Source organism: Sceloporus undulatus, chromosome 2 (genome assembly GCF_019175285.1).
Source record: "Sceloporus undulatus isolate JIND9_A2432 ecotype Alabama chromosome 2, SceUnd_v1.1, whole genome shotgun sequence".
Lineage (NCBI taxonomy): Eukaryota > Metazoa > Chordata > Lepidosauria > Squamata > Phrynosomatidae > Sceloporus > Sceloporus undulatus.
The window spans coordinates 300,985,190-300,998,955 of NC_056523.1; the positions used below are offsets into that span (position 1 = coordinate 300,985,190).

General features: G+C 38.9%; 1 protein-coding gene across 2 annotated transcripts in view; it reads left to right on the top strand.

The window, feature by feature from the left end:
- Window positions 1-13,766, top strand: part of PLPP1 (phospholipid phosphatase 1) — a 113,045-nt gene that overhangs the window by 65,712 nt on the left and 33,567 nt on the right. The gene's annotated exons all lie outside the window — the stretch shown is intronic.

Here is a 13,766-nt window from a genome sequence, read left to right on the forward strand (position 1 = left end):
TCTGGTTGCATCAGCAGTGGTTGTCCTGCATGCTGGGAAATAACGACTTTGATCTGCTCAATAGTTTGCATGTTCCTTCTACGCAGAGTTGGACAGAGGTGGAGTATACACTAATTCTGTATTGATGCTTTTAGGTGCTTTGCTTAGGATAGTAGGGAGAAATGTACAACTTTGAAGATCATAAAACTGCACACAAACAAAATGGCAGCCACAACCCCAGTAGTTATAGAAACACCACTAAGGTTCATTAATCATATCGGGGTAGGGTTGTCATAATTCGCTACCACCAAACTGGGACAAAATGTAGGACAAAATGTAGGTCAAAATTTAGGACAAATGTTGGGCAAAATTTAGTCCAAGATGTAGGACATTCAGGGAAAATGGAGGACACAACCAACTAGAAGCCAAAACATTAATATTTTTTAAAAAAAATGCATTGATAGAAATGAATAGAAATCCTTATATTATAGAGATCTTGTTGCACCTATGAGACTAAAGGCATCCGAGGAAGCAGACATTAGGAAAGCTCATGCTGCCAACTTCTTTCTTTCAGATAATAATAATAATAATAATAATAATAATAGAATTCAAAGACATAGAGATTTTGGAGCACTTCTGAGAGTAAATGCACAGCACAGCAGGAGGCAGTGGTGGAGGAGGGCCAGGTTTGATCACTTGCTTGGGCATTAAAAAACCCATTGGGCTAGTCACACTTTCTCAGCCTCAAGGGAAGGTGAAGACAAGCCCTCTCTGTGGTCAAACCTCCCCCCAGAAACCCCTTGGGGAAGTCACAGTCTCTTAGCCTCAGAGGATGGCAAAGACAAGCCCTCTCTGAACAAACTACCCCCACAGCACATACTAAGCAAATCAAGCTCTGTGTATAGATTGCTAGTCCAACTCAGGGATCCCGTCTGTTGGTGTGACTTCTGGTTCATTGTGGGGACCCCAGTGAACAGCAGCTATGATGAAGGTCTGAAGAGACATGAGCTAATTTAGGCTTTATCGCTGCATCCTGCTTAACATTTTCATGCAGTCAATACACCATTGTTTTGGAGCACTGGTGGCAACATTTCTTTCTGTCATGCTCTCAGTCCTTTGGCCTATGAACGAAGAGGATCAGGATTCTAGAATTACTACAGCTTCTGGAGATGCAATTGTCTGTTCTTAAACTGAATTTGTTTTCAGTGGTGAGGAAATTGGAGGGCAGCACAGTTACCACCCTTGATCTAATGCAGTGGTTCCCAACCTTGCTAATGCCGTGACCCTTTAATACAATTCCTCATGTTGTGGTGACCCCCAACCATACAATTATTTTCATTGCTACGTGCAAATATGTGTTTTCCGATGGTCTTAGGCAACCCCTGTGAAAGGGTCGTTCGACCCCCAAAGGGGTCCAGACCCACAGGTTGGGAACCACTGATCTAATGCAACTTTATATCTTTCATCGTGTGAGGCCTGCTTTACTCCATTTGAGCATTGGAAGTATGTGATTCATATCCTTCAAATGTGACATAGGCAGCTGGCCAGTACTAATAACAAACTGACATTGGTATGTAAAGGGATCTTGTAGTACCTTTTGAGACTAACTGAAAGAAAGATTAGTAGCATGAGCTTTCATAAACTTGATCCTGCTTCCTAAGATGCATGTTTAGGCTCAAGTTTACAAAAGCTCATGCTACCAATTTCTTTCTTTCAATTAGTTTCAAAGGTGCTACAAGATCCCTTTGCATACTGATTTTCCAGACTAACATGGCTATGTCTATTAAAACTGACATTGTGTACACAACCTTTGCTCAGATAATGTTGTTCCTGCCCTTCCCTGTTAGCCATCTTCCCCTGGCTGGGCTGTGAGCCGGTTTGATCTATATATAGTAGAGAAAGTCAAGGATAAGGGAGAGATAGATCACCAAGGGAGGAAATTCTAAATATTATACACCACCTTGGTTCCTGTGCTGGGAGGAAGGTGGGATATAAATTAAATAAATATTATATTTATTATATTATATTCATATGTTTAGATACATGTTGAATTAGGCTTATGAATTTCTGTGTTAAGAATTAAGCACTTGCACATAAAACTATACAATTGCTACAGTGATCTAGCACCATATTGTTTATAAAGACAGGCAATGGCTAGTCATAGTTTGGCTAATCTTTTCCCAGCCTTACCTGGTCATGCACCTGGAGTCTACTGTGTGCCAAGCCTGTATTCTGCTAATACGCTATGTCCTGTCTTCTCATTCATAGTTGGGAGTATACAGTTAATTCTTCATTTTAATGTCAGCTGACACTTTCACAGGGATTTCGACATTTTAGAAGGTTCTTTTTCAAAAAGTCATTAACCACTTGCCCTTGAAATGTTCATCATCTAGGAATGTTTATACTTTTAAGATTTATTCTGTTTTGGCTTTGGAGACAGTTGGAGAGCTGTTTTCCAGCAGAAATCATCTCACCTCTGGCTCACAGTTCTGGGGCTCATGTTGCCAAACTTGCCACATTACGAGAAAATTCTGTGGAGTGGGATTTATTTTATGTTATTTTTTTTTCCACATCAAGTTACATAGATCAATTAGGGCATTGAGTTTCCTGAGTACTTGGGCTCACCTTTGGCATTCCACATCAAGGCAGTTTTCTATCTTCATACTTCCTTTCAAACATATCCTTGTTGTTTTCTTGTTATGTGTTTTAAAAGCATACCGAGTACTGTACAAAAGTTAAAGGTCAGTCTGCTGAAACAATTTATGATCTTGGGAGAGGGGAGAGAGAGAGGAAGGGAATAAAGAGAAACAGACACATGCAGCAACTAGCAAAAATTCTTTAAAATTCTTAATTCTTGAGAGTTTTGGTTTACAGTATTAGAGGCAATGCAATGTGCTGGTACATGTTGCAGATGAGAGCAGTCAAAGACACCCTGGACCTTCCCTTTGTGGGTTGCTTATTGTGGCAACTGAACCCAGCAATCTGGCTGCTGCTTCCACCAGCCATCCAAGGAAATAACCCTCAGTTTGTTAGCTGGTTTATTTATCTGGTTCTTTGAGAGAAGAGGCAAGTGAGATTGTCATCTTTGAATGCATGATATGCCAACCACAGGTTGAAAGTCTGTAGTTTGTTTAAGGACTCTGGCTTGCAATTAAGCTTCTATTGATTTTTTTTTAAAAAAGCTACCTTAGTGAAGTATCTGAAAGTATCCACAGCTCTAGAATGCCTAGTTTCTCTGTGTTTTCCACAATCGTAGAAGCTGGTGTGATTTGGACAAGATAGACTTTACAGCTGGATTTTATATTTTCAAGAATAGAGAATAATAAAAAAAAATTTTTGGCTTTCTTGCTCTCACTATGTGGAGATATCTCCAAGTGAAATCTATAATAATCACATATGACAAAAGAGAGCTGGTCAACTTTAACAGAGTGGGGGGCAACTTCTCCTCGTTGGAGGGTTGGAGACCCCACTGTCACACTCTATACTTAGATATGTAAGATTTCTGGAATTTTTGAAGCGTGTGTGTGTGTGGGGGGGATACACCCCCTTTTTTCTGAAATAGAAATTTTCAGAAAAATTGAAAAATGAGGATTAGCATGCTTTATGGATTGAAAGCCACTTTGTTACTTTATGAACATAAAAAGCATTACATGTAACTTAGCTTGGCATACAGTTAACATGCTTGAGTTATTAAAAGTACAGTTTATTAAGAAAATAATTATGAATAGATTGTAAAGAAAATGTATACTTTTTTGTTACAAATGGAACTACAGCATCCTGAACCATAAAGAACACCTGAACTATAAGGAACATTTTTGGTTCACCAATTTATGGGATTAGACAGGGAAAAAAATGAAAATGAGGGAGAGGGAGGAATCAACTCTTAGTAAAAAAAAAAAAATTTTTTTTTTTTGCCTTCATTAGTTCCTCATAATGTTAAGTAGACATCTTACACTCATTCCAATAAGAGAAACTGTGAAAATGAACCCAAGACCCAACAATTTTAAAGATCTGATACTATATAAGGTCATACATAAAATTTTAAATCAATTATTTTGGGGCACTATATATGTGCATGTCTTTGTTGTTATTAACTGCCTTTGATTCCCATACATGGTGACGCCACAGATGAGATACCTCCAAGACCTCTGTCCTCATAGAATCATAGAGTTGGAAGAGACCACAAGGGCCATCCAGTCCAACCTCCTGCCATGCAAGAACTCTCAATCAAAGCATCCCTGACAGATGGCCATCCAGCCTCTGCTTAAAGATCTCCAAAGAAGGAGACTACTGCACTCCAAGGGAGTGTGTTCCACTGTCGGACAGCCCTTACTGTCAGGAAGTTCTTCCTAATGTTGAGGTGGAATCTCTTTTCCTGTATCTTGCATCCATTGCTCCGGGTCCTAGTCTCTGGAGCAGCTGAAAACAAGTCAGCTCCCTCCTCAGTATGACATCCCTTCAAGTATTTAAACAGGGCTATCATATCACCTCTTAACCTTCTCTTCTCCAGGCTAAACATCCCCAGCTCCTTAAGTCGTTCCTCATAGGACATGGTTTCCAGACCCTTCACCATTTTAGACGCCCTCTTTTGTACACGTTCCAGTTTTTCAACGTCCTTTTTAAATTGTGGTGCCCAGAACTGGACACAATATTCCTCAACTACTATACACAATTTCTTCAGGCTCCTAGCCATAGCCTCCTTGATTAATTCTCCCTATCTGGTATGAGGTCTACCTCTTTCTCCTACCCTTTACCATTCTAAGCATTATTGTATTTTCTAATGAGTCATACCTTTTCATGATGTGGCTGAACATAACAGTTTCATTTTGATCACCCTGGCTTCTAGGGAGAGCTTATATTTTATTCATCATGCTATTAGAAAATTTCCTGAAATCCAGTTTTTCCATTCTTCTGGAAAAAGGGGCTTTTTGGGTAAAAACAAATACAGAAAAAAAATAACCTCTGAGGCTTCCCATCCCTGTCCACACCATTTCCCCCAGTACATTGGATGAGGGCAAAAAAGTCAGTTTGACGGTCTTTTTGTGTTTTGCACACTGTAAAACAGGTGATCCCCCATCCGAAAATGTGCCAATTGGCTATATCAACGGATGCCTGTTCGCATCCCCTAACCTACATACTGGCATGAATCCTACTTGATCAGGGCCAGCATATTCAGTGACAGATTTATAAATAATGTTGGTTAGAATAGATGTTACTATTTTGGCATCTTGATTAATTAAAGCTATGGGTCTAAAGGAATTCACAAATTCTGCAAATGGACTATCCTTCATTGTTTTTGGTGTAGGAATAATATTTGAATAATGCAAGCTAATTAGTAGGGTACTGTGGTTCATTAATTCATTAAATAAATTTGTCGTAAGTGAGGTCATTTCGTTTTGTAAAATCTTGTAAAATTCCCCTACATCCATCAGGTCTAGGAGACTTGCCTAATTTTATTTTCTGTATTATTAAATTAATTTTCTTTTCCTTGCCGGAGTCATTAAGGAGAGAGTGTGGGCTGTGATGATTTTTTTTGAGGTTTAATGAGTGAAGACATTCATCAATGCACAATTCATTCCATAATTTGGAAGAATAAAGATTGGAATAAAAATCTTGGAAAGTATTATTACACTATAATTAGTTTTGATATTTCTTCAGGTATATTTAATAGTTGGTATTAGTTTCCATTCAGCTCTTTTCTTTATTAGCCTCTCCAACAGTTCCGAGTTTTTATAATTATGCTCATAATAATGTTCAGTTAAGGAGAACTTATCAAACAAAGAAACTCTGAAGTTATCCTAAAGGCATAATAGATCTAGAACTGGCTTTATAGCTGTGTGGGTGTAATCTTTTGTTTTGCGTTTGTTTTGGATTATCCATTTTGATGGTGTTTTGCTTTTATATAGGTAACTGAAACTCTTTGTCCTAGGAGACCAGGGTGACGCTTGTTTTATATGTCATTTCACTATATGAGAGAGGCCACCTTTTTAGACAAGCATTTACTTAATAAATAAGTTTAAAAAAAGTAAAATTATTTCATTGCATTAAATTTAAATCTAGTGATTTGAACCAACTTAAATTTATAGCCCTTTAGAGAACTGGTCAGGATTGACTAGGAGCCTCCATAGGAACATGAGTTCACATCTGTGGGATGACAGCTACTGAGTGCACCTCTCTTGTGTTTTGAAATGTATAGGCAGTTCTACATGGGCACATGGAGAGATATACAGATATATAATACTAGATATTGGGGATTGCTTTTTGAACACCATCTCCCAGAACCCCCAACCACCACTGGTGTCTGAGAGATCCTGGGAATTGCCATTCACCCCCCCCCCCCCCACTCTCAGGGAAGAGAATATATGGGTGCTACACTGATGAGTCTAGTGTGCTGAATGATTGAGAGTGCAAATTACATGATTGTGTCTTTAAAGCACTTCACTTAGAATAACTACTATATTAAATTCTGCAAATTGTCAGAGGCATCTTGAATGAGATGAAGAGACCTGTCCTAACCATTTGTTAGAACTGATCTGTGTCAAGGCAGAAAAGTAAGGGAAGTACTTGGGGCCTTATGAACCCCAACTGTAAGAATGACTGGAAGCCCACTCGTATCTTTCAGATCTTTGAAGCCATTCAGACTACCTTTTGTACCAAACTGTAACCCGGATTAAAAGTCAGAAGTTCCCACTGGCACTGGTTTAAACACATCAGAATTAGGGTCTTTCACACCTGATCCAGGACAAATCCCCCTTAGAGTGGTTTTCCGAAAGTGGATTATTTCCCATGTCCTTTAGAAAAACCCGTTTCTTCCCTGCTGCCCCGGGGCATGAACTTGGCCCCGGTCATGTTCGGGTCAAGTTTAGAGGAGGGATTTAGGGCAGAGGGCGGAACATGCCTCCCCTCTCGCAGGCAGCTTTCTCTCTCTCTCTCTCTCTCTCTTTTGTAATTTTATTTTTGGCAGATTATGCGAATGCTTGTTCTACAGGTTGATACATATTGATAGAATGTGTCTGCTTGTGCTACATTTCCCTTTTGTTTGCTTGCTGCCGGCACAACAGGTCACTTTGCAAGTCGGTTTTTAAAAATTATTTTTGTGTGTGTAATATGTGAATGCTACAATGTGAATGTTACAAATGTTTCCCTTTCAATTTGGCAAATTGAGACAATGTGTGAATGCTTGTGCTACATGTGTGTATGTAAGGAGAGGTGACATTCTGGGGTGGCAGTTGGAGGGAAAGCAGATGCAAAGATGGCATTCAGGTGGCCTCCCCTGCAAGCGACATTTGTTGTTGTTGTTATTATTATTATTAGTGTGACAGATTATGCGAATGCTTTGGGATGGAAGGGAAGAGGTCCAATGAGGAGGAAATACTGAACTGGAAGCGAAGGGGAAGCTAGAGGTTGGCATTCAGAGGGAAGGCTGTGGAAACCCATGACTTTGGGGGAGTCACACTTTCTCAGTCTCAGGGCAAAGGCAATGGCAAATCTCCTCAGAACCAGTCTTGCCAAGAAAACCCCAGGATAGGGCCGTTTTCACACACACACACACACCTGGAGGTTTTTAAATTTGACAAGTTGACAGAATATGCACACACTGCCACTAGTTGTTTTTTTTTAAAAGGAGAGGGGAAAGCACCCATTTGGTTGGCCAATGGCTGTAGGATATGTCACCTTTGACGAAAGCGGAAGTGAATTTGAGTGACAACAAAGAAGGCTCCATTTTAAAGCGGTACTGCAAATGTGAACTTCAGAGGGGTAAATTGCCCCAATCGAGGTAAAGGGTAGTGGACACTTGTAACTGGGCTGATCCGGTATGGGGACAACCGGATCTACTCTACTCTGGCTGGATGAGGGAAAACAGACTCAGTTTGAATCCAGAGAAAACGGAGGTGCTCGTGATAGGCTCCCCTGGCCTGGGGATGGATGTTTGTCCACCTGTCCTGAATGGAGTCACGCTCCCCTTGAAGGACTCAGTTCGCAGTCTGGGGGTGCTCCTGGACTCGTCGCTCCACCTTACATCTCAGGTGGATGCGACGGTCAGGAGCACCTGTTATCAGCTTCGGCTGATACGCCAGCAGCATCCCTACCTGGGCCGGGGGGACCTTGAAACGGTGGTACATGCTCTGGTAACCTCTAGATTGGATTTCTGTAATGCGCTCTACATGGGGCAACCCTTGTACCACTCCCGGAAGCTACAATTGGTTCAGAATATGGCAGCAATACTGATCACTGGATCTTCCAGGGCCAGTCACATAACTCCTGTGCTTAAAGATCTGCATTGGCTGCCCATTCGCTTCCGGGCACAATACAAGGTGTTGGTTATTACCTATAAAGCCTTAAATGGCTTCGGCCCAGGGTACTTGGCGGACTGCCTCTCTCCATACAATCTGCCCCGCACACTCAGGTCTGCCGGGAAGCAACTACTACGAGTTCCAGACGCAAAATACTCTACAACAACACAGAGAGCCTTTTCCATCCCCGCAGCTCTGGAACTCGCTTCCCGGTGAGCTCCGCTCGGCCACCTCCCTTGACCTTTTCAGGAAGGGGCTAAAAACCTTCCTTTTCCAGCAGGCTTTCCCCTAATGTCCCAGTTGTAGCCCCTGCTCTCCCTTTACTGTTTGCATTCGTGCTAGATCGGATGTTATTAATTTGTATCTTTTAATATGTATTAATTGATGTGTTTTTGGTGACTTTGTAACACTGTTTTTATATTGTAACCCGCCTTGATCTTTGGAAAGGCGGGCTATAAATAAAGATTTTATTATTTATTATTATTATTGCTCAGTTCTATCCAGAGCAAATGGGCTAGTGAGAATGGGGCCTGAGTTTCTGTTTCAACCTGTGCAATGATTTCCACTGGCATCTCAATGATCTGATTTACAGTTTAATTTTTGTACATGGGAGTTGTTGAGGTGAGAGACCCATATTTATATACCATGGATGGAAGTTTGTATAGTCTTATACAGGATACAATTTCACAGCCTCGAGTAGAATAGAACTCTGGCTTTCTCATCAGATCAGCCCTGCAAGGGCTTTACTATTGAGGTAATACCTCTCTGTATTTTGAAAACTATTTCAGGCACAAGCCAGGAGAGGGATAGTGTTTCACTTTAAACAGAGTTCTGAAACCAAATCTTCAGATATTTTCAAATGAATTGTCTCTAAGTTGGGAAACAGAAACAGGACTTCGTATTTTAAGTTCTACATGAACAAAAGCCAAACAAGAGGCTTGATTAAATGTGTGGCGTTCTCCGTGTCTGGTGCAATTGAAACAGCCCTTGGCAATCAGGCATAAAAATAGAGTTTATAGTGTTGACCTTGCCTGACAGGCTCTTAATTGCAATGTGTGTCAAAACTGTCTTCCGAGATTGTTCTGTATACTTGTTTAGCCAGATGTCTATGTCAGTTTTTGCAAGGAAGATGAATTGGTGTGTAGCTTGTAACATTTTGTAATTAATTCAATTTGAAAAAGGGTTTGACTGTAACTTCAGAAGGCTTGCTGTACACGAAGGGATGCACTCAGAAGGATAAAAGGTGGTTTTCTTCCAGCCATGCTGAAATCAGGAATGACCAAAATTAAACACAATTATTTTTAAAGGAAAACTGCTGCTTTTAATACAGAGTTCAAAAACCGTGGATATATAGAACCAGCCATTTCATACCTGTTGGCTTCAGCCATTGTCATTGAGGCTGATAATGCTGCCAAAGGCAAAGATGAGTAATTCCTGGTTCTTTTGCAGATGTCTCTTTCCTTTCCCCCATGAGCTCCTGGACTGCTTATCTGTAAACTGGCAGGATGTTACTAAGATCCCTTGTGTGTGTCAGTTTATTGTGATGGTCCATAACATTGACGGCTTTGAAAACAGTCCAAACCAACCCTCCACTGGAAACATAATACTGAACTAGGTAGATCCATGATCTGATCCAACAGGGACATAAGATTCATTACTCACAGCATCTTTAAAATATCTTTAAAACAGCAATAGCAATAACATGCCTGCTTAAGTCAGCTTTCTTAAAAATGCTTCTTCTTAAATTTCCAAGACTTGTGTTTTCTGTTGGCTTAGATGGTATTTATGGTTTCCAGGGCTAGATCTACAGGTCTGTTCCCAACTTTATGCAGTACATTATGTATAGGCTAAAGCCTTCTTAATCTATCATGCATATGCTCAGAGGTGCTCTTTGTTGCAGACCTGTCATTGAAAATAGGTTCCATATGAATGTTGGTTCATATGTAAAATCCTGAAAAGAATGCAAACCATGTCTTATATAGTTGTTGCATTGCTGATAAGCTGAAGTACCTCAGTTTTAGTCTAGCTGCTGATGGCAGGTTGAGTAAAATACAGTATGTGCATGATGTATACTGAACTAGAAACCCTTGAGTTCTTATAAATACAAGTTATTTTTTTCCTTTTTTCTTTTTTATTGTATATTTAAAATTCTCTGTAAAACATACATAAAAACATATAACATACATACATTAATTGTAAAGCCAAACCCAGCTTAGTTGGCATTGATCAACAAATTGATAAATAGAAAGAAAAAGGAAAAAATTATGTTAATGTGTTCAGTGTAAGATGTAATTGTATAAATACAAGTTAATCTTACTTTTACTAAAGGAAAATGTGAAAATAACTTTATGCTATGCTTAGCAGGTTAGCACATTATTGAGCAAATTAGTAGCTGCAATCCAGCAGACCCCTGGCAGCCATCAGAAAACAGCTCCTGGATGTGACTGACAGAGGAACCTTAAGGAGAGTAATTGTTGCATATATTTGCTTAAAAAATTCCTTTAAAAGCAGGTGATCTCTTTCCACTAACAAGAAATAGGAAATCCTCTTGGGTATTTGAAGCAACTTCATATTGCTGAACCCAAGCTGTTCTGAAACATTGCAGCTGAACTCTGACAGCGCTTAAGTTAATGTTACAAATAAATGGCCCCATTAAAGCTCACTGATGCAAACCAGTTTTCACATTATTGCAACATTATTGTGAAGATCTGACTTCTGGAGCCATTTACTGTATTTATATTTCTCCTTACATATTGGGGCTGAGGTGGGGAACTCTGCTGGAAAGCCATTTATGGGAAGGAAACTGGCTGTCATTTGGTTCTAAATCTTGGCTCCCTTCCAATTGATGTAGCTTTGGACAGTTACGTTTTCTCTTTTACAGGGAATTTTGCACAGATAATTTTGTGCTATTATGGTTGGTTTGATAAAAGGTCTTATCACAATATGGACTTTGGAATTTGTCTTTTAAGTAGATAAAAAGAATGAATTAGTACTGATATAAAGCTAACTTTAAGAGTTCATGCATACCAAGATTGATTGCTTCTTTTTCCCCTTGTGCTTCACGTTTAAAAATAAAATGAAATTTGATATAATGAGATTGGTACAACAAGAGCATCAATTTTCTTAGGCCACTTCTGCATTTATATATGTCATTTGGTCAGAATATGAGGGGAAGAAATCAAGAAAAAGAATAATTGAGGGGAAATCAGCCCAATTTGCAATATTTGCATGCCAATTATAAATTGTCTGATTTTGTTCTGCTTTCCTTTATATTTCTAATTTTCTGTTATGACACCATAGAAAAGAAGAAACACCTACACCTCTCCTAAATAGGTATAAATCTTTTTTCTGAATTTTATATATATCTGACTTGAGGATGTTACTGTATTAGAGAGCCAGAGTGGTGTAGAGGTTTGAGTGTTTTTATGGCTGAGTTAGGATTTGATCTCTGGTCTCCAGACTCTGGAAACCAGGGTTTAAATCCTGACTCTGCCATAAAAACCCATGGGTGACCTTCGGCAAGTCACACTCTCTCAGCCTCAGAGGGCAGTAATCGCAAACCCTCTAAAAAATTTGCCAAGAAAACCTTGTGATAGGTTAACCTTAGAGTTGCCATAAGTCAGAAACAACTTGAAGGCACAAAACAACAAAAGTAAAATGTTAGCTTGTTTCCCTCCTTTTTACTTTCAAAATCAATATTATAGAGAAATGTGTACAACTTAGAATCATAGAGTTGGAAGAGACCACAAGGACCAACCAGCCCAGCCTCCTTACTGTACAAATTGAGCATTTAAAGAGCTTGTAATGTTCCAGAATCTTACAGATGTTCTGTGAACTTTTTCAGAAGTTGTTGTGGTTGGTTATTCTTCAAGCAAAATATTGCCTGTTTAATGATATAAGAGGAAAATAACTTGCTATGCAGCTTTTTCCTTTGTAGAACTCATAACTTAGTAAAGCTTGCTGTAATTGGGAAACATTTATAGAATAATAAATACATGTCTATCAACTTATATTTTCTACTGATAATATAATAAAAGAGAGTTTATTTCTGATTTCTTTCTTTACACTGTTTAGCAGGCTGGTATGTTGCAGAAGTGGTATCCAGCATAAGGACCTCTTAGAAATAACTGTAGAACATGTAGATACAGTAAACAGTGAATAGCCTAGTGGTTGGGTTGGCTGACTTTGAGGAACGTGAAGACTGAGCTGTGTATCACAGAACATATTTAACTAAAACATAAACCCAGGGTCCCACAGATATTTCTGAATTGGAACTTCCATAATCTTTAACTATGCTGTCCAGGGCTAGTAGGAGCCGTAGGAGAAAAACCTTTGGAAGCCAGCACTTGCCCACTCCTGGCATAAACGGATCAACACACACACCAGTTAATGTAATGTAAAATTGTTAAGGGTTTAGTAATTTTAATATTTTTGCAGCTAAGTAACAAAACTAGACTTATGTGGACTATAGACACATATAATGAAGTTGCCTGCATTTCATGAAACCTTGTTGTTGTGTGTCTTCAAGTCATTTCTACCTTATGAAGACCCTAAGGTGAACTAATCACTGGGTTTTCTTGGCAAAATTTGTTTAGAGGGGGTTGGCCATTGCCTTCCCCTGAGGCTGAGAGAATGTGACTTGTCCAAGATCACTCAGTGGGTTTCTGTGAAACTTAGACCAAATAAAATTTGTCAGTCTTTTTAGGTGCCACAAGACTTGCTTTTTTTAAATATAAAAATAGTTATAATGAATGTTAATACAACTGTATGATTTGAGGCAAGGGATCTTAGAAAATATATATTCCACAAGGCAGATGAGGATCAGTCACCTAACTACAGTGGACCCTTGTTATACACTGGGGTTTGGTTCCAAGATCTCCCGTATATAACAAAATCCGTGTATACTCAAGTCCCATTGAATATAATGACATAGCAAAATGGTGTCCCTTATAAAAAATGGAACATCAAGGTAAATTTATAGTTTTTTGGAACATTTTCAAACCGTGTATGCTTAAATCTGTGTATAAAAAATCCGTGTATAAGAAGGGCCGACTGTACAGTACAACTCTCAGAGCTACAGAGTTCCATAGTGTGAGAGGAAGCCATGATATTAATTGCATTAAATCATGCTCTTAATCATAATAGAACATTTCAAAACAAGAGTTGTAAATTATGTTCTTGTATAATTTACTACAGCTAAAATAATGCTATTCTTGAGGATATGCATATTTTAAGTATATCCTTTCGTGGCATTTAAAAAAAAAAAAGATCCTCAAAACACAATATGTTCCTTTTTTTAAATTTCAAAGGCTGCATATTTTAATTAGTATTAATGGATGGATTTTAAAAATATATTGATGGAGCTGCAGTCTATGGCCATGCAAATTTTTGTGAGGCTTGTCTGAGCTGTTGTTTATAGTAGGAGATGTAACAAAATGTTAACTTGGTTTTTTTTATAACAATGAATTGTACTTTTAAAAATTGTACTAATTT